The sequence below is a fragment of the Rhipicephalus microplus genome, unplaced genomic scaffold (genome assembly GCF_043290135.1).
Source record: "Rhipicephalus microplus isolate Deutch F79 unplaced genomic scaffold, USDA_Rmic scaffold_231, whole genome shotgun sequence".
Classification (NCBI taxonomy): domain Eukaryota; kingdom Metazoa; phylum Arthropoda; class Arachnida; order Ixodida; family Ixodidae; genus Rhipicephalus; species Rhipicephalus microplus.
In genome coordinates, this window is record NW_027464802.1 from 63,134 (window position 1) to 67,500 (window position 4,367).

Below are 4,367 nucleotides of genomic sequence, written 5' to 3' on the forward strand. Positions count from 1 at the left end.
CTAAGTCCGAACTGCGTCTGCCGGGGCGGCACGAAACCGCGTCAGCCGGGGCGGCGCGAAAACCGCGTCTGCCGGGGCGGCACGAAACCGCGTCAGCCGGGGCGGCGCGAAAACTGCGTCAGCCGGGGCGAGCCCGGGTGCGGCACCACCGGGAAAACTGTGGCAAACAGACATGGCGATCGAGTGAGTGGGCCGCCAGCCAGGCACAGCCGAAAAGTGCTAAGTCCGAACTGCGTCAGCCGGGGCGGCAAAAACCGCGTCAGCCGGGGCGGCGCAAAAAACCGCGTCTGCCGGGGCGGCACGAAACCGCGTCAGCCGGGGCGGCGCGAAAACTGCGTCAGCCGGGGCGAAAGAAAAAAAAAAAAAACGCGTCTGCCGGGGCGAGCCCGGGTGCGGCACCACCGGGAAAACTGTGGCAAACAGACATGGCGATCGAGTGAGTGGGCCGCCAGCCAGGCACAGCCGAAAAGTGCTAAGTCCGAACTGCGTCTGCCGGGGCGGCACGAAACCGCGTCAGCCGGGGCGGCGCGAAAACCGCGTCTGCCGGGGCGGCACGAAACCGCGTCAGCCGGGGCGGCGCGAAAACTGCGTCAGCCGGGGCGAGCCCGGGTGCGGCACCACCGGGAAAACTGTGGCAAACAGACATGGCGATCGAGTGAGTGGGCCGCCAGCCAGGCACAGCCGAAAAGTGCTAAGTCCGAACTGCGTCTGCCGGGGCGGCACGAAACCGCGTCAGCCGGGGCGGCGCGAAAACCGCGTCTGCCGGGGCGGCACGAAACCGCGTCAGCCGGGGCGGCGCGAAAACTGCGTCAGCCGGGGCGAGCCCGGGTGCGGCACCACCGGGAAAACTGTGGCAAACAGACATGGCGATCGAGTGAGTGGGCCGCCAGCCAGGCACAGCCGAAAAGTGCAAAGTCCGAACCGTGTCAGCCGGGGCGACGCAAAAACCGCGTCAGCCGGGGCGGCGCGAAAACCGCGTCAGCCGGGGCGGCACGAAACCGCGTCAGCCGGGGCGGCGCGAAAACTGCGTCAGCCGGGGCGGCGCGAAAACCTCGTCAGCCGGGGCGAGCGAAAAGGGGGGGGGGGAACCACGTCTGCCGGGGCGAAAGAAAAAAAAAACGCGTCTGCCGGGGCGAGCCCGGGTGCGGCACCACCGGGAAGACTGTGGCAAACAGACATGGCGATCGAGTGAGTGGGCCGCCAGCCAGGCTCAGCCCAAAAAGTGCCAAGTCCGAACTGCGTCAGCCGGGGCGGCAAAAACCGCGTCAGCCGGGGCGGCGCGAAAACCGCGTCTGCCGGGGCGGCGCGAAAACTGCGTCAGCCGGGGCGAGCCCGGGTGCGGCACCACCGGGAAAACTGTGGCTAACAGACATGGCGATCGAGTGAGTGGGCCACCAGCCAGGCTCAGCCAAAAAGTGCCAAGTCCGAACTGCGTCAGCCGGGGCGGCAAAAACCGCGTCAGCCGGGGCGGTGCAAAAAAACCGCGTCTGCCGGGGCGGCACGAAACCGCGTCAGCCGGGGCGGCGCGAAAACTGCGTCAGCCGGGGCGAAAGAAAAAAAAAAACGCGTCTGCCGGGGCGAGCCCGGGTGCGGCACCACCGGGAAAACTGTGGCAAACAGACATGGCGATCGAGTGAGTGGGCCGCCAGCCAGGCACAGCCGAAAAGTGCTAAGTCCGAACTGCGTCTGCCGGGGCGGCACGAAACCGCGTCAGCCGGGGCGGCGCGAAAACCGCGTCTGCCGGGGCGGCACGAAACCGCGTCAGCCGGGGCGGCGCGAAAACTGCGTCAGCCGGGGCGAGCCCGGGTGCGGCACCACCGGGAAAACTGTGGCAAACAGACATGGCGATCGAGTGAGTGGGCCGCCAGCCAGGCACAGCCGAAAAGTGCTAAGTCCGAACTGCGTCTGCCGGGGCGGCACGAAACCGCGTCAGCCGGGGCGGCGCGAAAACCGCGTCTGCCGGGGCGGCACGAAACCGCGTCAGCCGGGGCGGCGCGAAAACTGCGTCAGCCGGGGCGAGCCCGGGTGCGGCACCACCGGGAAAACTGTGGCAAACAGACATGGCGATCGAGTGAGTGGGCCGCCAGCCAGGCACAGCCGAAAAGTGCTAAGTCCGAACTGCGTCAGCCGGGGCGGCAAAAACCGCGTCAGCCGGGGCGGCGCAAAAAACCGCGTCTGCCGGGGCGGCACGAAACCGCGTCAGCCGGGGCGGCGCGAAAACTGCGTCAGCCGGGGCGAAAGAAAAAAAAAAACGCGTCTGCCGGGGCGAGCCCGGGTGCGGCACCACCGGGAAAACTGTGGCAAACAGACATGGCGATCGAGTGAGTGGGCCGCCAGCCAGGCACAGCCGAAAAGTGCTAAGTCCGAACTGCGTCTGCCGGGGCGGCACGAAACCGCGTCAGCCGGGGCGGCGCGAAAACCGCGTCTGCCGGGGCGGCACGAAACCGCGTCAGCCGGGGCGGCGCGAAAACTGCGTCAGCCGGGGCGAGCCCGGGTGCGGCACCACCGGGAAAACTGTGGCAAACAGACATGGCGATTGAGTGAGTGGGCCGCCAGCCAGGCACAGCCGAAAAGTGCTAAGTCCGAACTGCGTCTGCCGGGGCGGCACGAAACCGCGTCAGCCGGGGCGGCGCGAAAACCGCGTCTGCCGGGGCGGCACGAAACCGCGTCAGCCGGGGCGGCGCGAAAACTGCGTCAGCCGGGGCGAGCCCGGGTGCGGCACCACCGGGAAAACTGTGGCAAACAGACATGGCGATCGAGTGAGTGGGCCGCCAGCCAGGCACAGCCGAAAAGTGCTAAGTCCGAACTGCGTCTGCCGGGGCGGCACGAAACCGCGTCAGCCGGGGCGGCGCGAAAACCGCGTCTGCCGGGGCGGCACGAAACCGCGTCAGCCGGGGCGGCGCGAAAACTGCGTCAGCCGGGGCGAGCCCGGGTGCGGCACCACCGGGAAAACTGTGGCAAACAGACATGGCGATCGAGTGAGTGGGCCGCCAGCCAGGCACAGCCGAAAAGTGCAAAGTCCGAACCGTGTCAGCCGGGGCGACGCAAAAACCGCGTCAGCCGGGGCGGCGCGAAAACCGCGTCTGCCGGGGCGGCACGAAACCGCGTCAGCCGGGGCGGCGCGAAAACTGCGTCAGCCGGGGCGAGCCCGGGTGCGGCACCACCGGGAAAACTGTGGCAAACAGACATGGCGATCGAGTGAGTGGGCCGCCAGCCAGGCACAGCCGAAAAGTGCTAAGTCCGAACTGCGTCAGCCGGGGCGGCAAAAACCGCGTCAGCCGGGGCGGCGCAAAAACCGCGTCTGCCGGGGCGAAATAAAAAAAAAAAACAAAGAAAAAAGCCCGCGCTTAATCAAAAGAAAACAAAGAAAAAAGCTTGCGCTTAATCAAAAGAAAACAAACAAAAAAAGTTCGCGCTTAAGCCTGGCGGTGGAACCACCGGGGCAAACAGACCTGGCGATCGAGTGAGTGGGCCGCCAGCCAGGCACAGCCAAAAAGTGCAAAGTCCGAACCGCGTCAGCCGGGGCGGCGCGAAAACCGCGTCAGCCGGGGCGGCGCGAAAACCGCGTCAGCCGGGGCGGCGCAAAAACCGCGTCAGCCGGGGCGGCGCAAAAACTGCGTCAGCCGGGGCGGCACGGAAAAACGAAAACCGCGTCAGCCGGGGCGACATCAAAATGAGGAAAAAAAAAAAAAAAACTGCCTTAGGACACCTGCGTACACTTTCATGCGTTTGGGCATATCTCTCTGTAACACGCGCGCCCCTCGTTACGCGCGGCACTCTGTTTTCTCCGACACCCATATTTCGGCGGCATGTGGCACGCGCGCCCGTCCCTACGCACGGCACACCGCAGTGCTTTCTCGATATTTTTCTTTTCCTCCAACACCGTCATCTATAGGCTTTTAGTGACCTGTTGCTCGTGGCACAAGTTCGCTTGCTCTGACACCTCTTGCATGCGCACCGTTTTTGCGCACGGTGCTATGCCGCAAAGCACGGCAGTCGCATGCGTTTCTCTCAGGCACCTCTTTTTTGACACAACGCTGTGGTGCTTAGAAACACACGCGCCGCTTTTGCGCACAGAACTCCACCGTACAGCACGGTAGTCACGTTTGTTCCACACGAACAGCAGTGTGCATCGTGCTACGACACTTTGAAAGCTTTTTCTTCCGAGTCTCGACCGCGCTGTTCCTTTCGTACTTGGCGCGATTTTGGGACCAGCTTTGTTTTAAACCCCTACTGCGCGCCGTTCCTTTCGTACTTGGCGCGGTTCAGGGTTTGTTTCGAGCCCTTAGCCGCGCTGTTCCCTCCGTACTTGGCGCGGTTTAGGGTCGAGCTTTGTCTCGAGCCCTCTCCGCGCCGTTCCTTCCGTA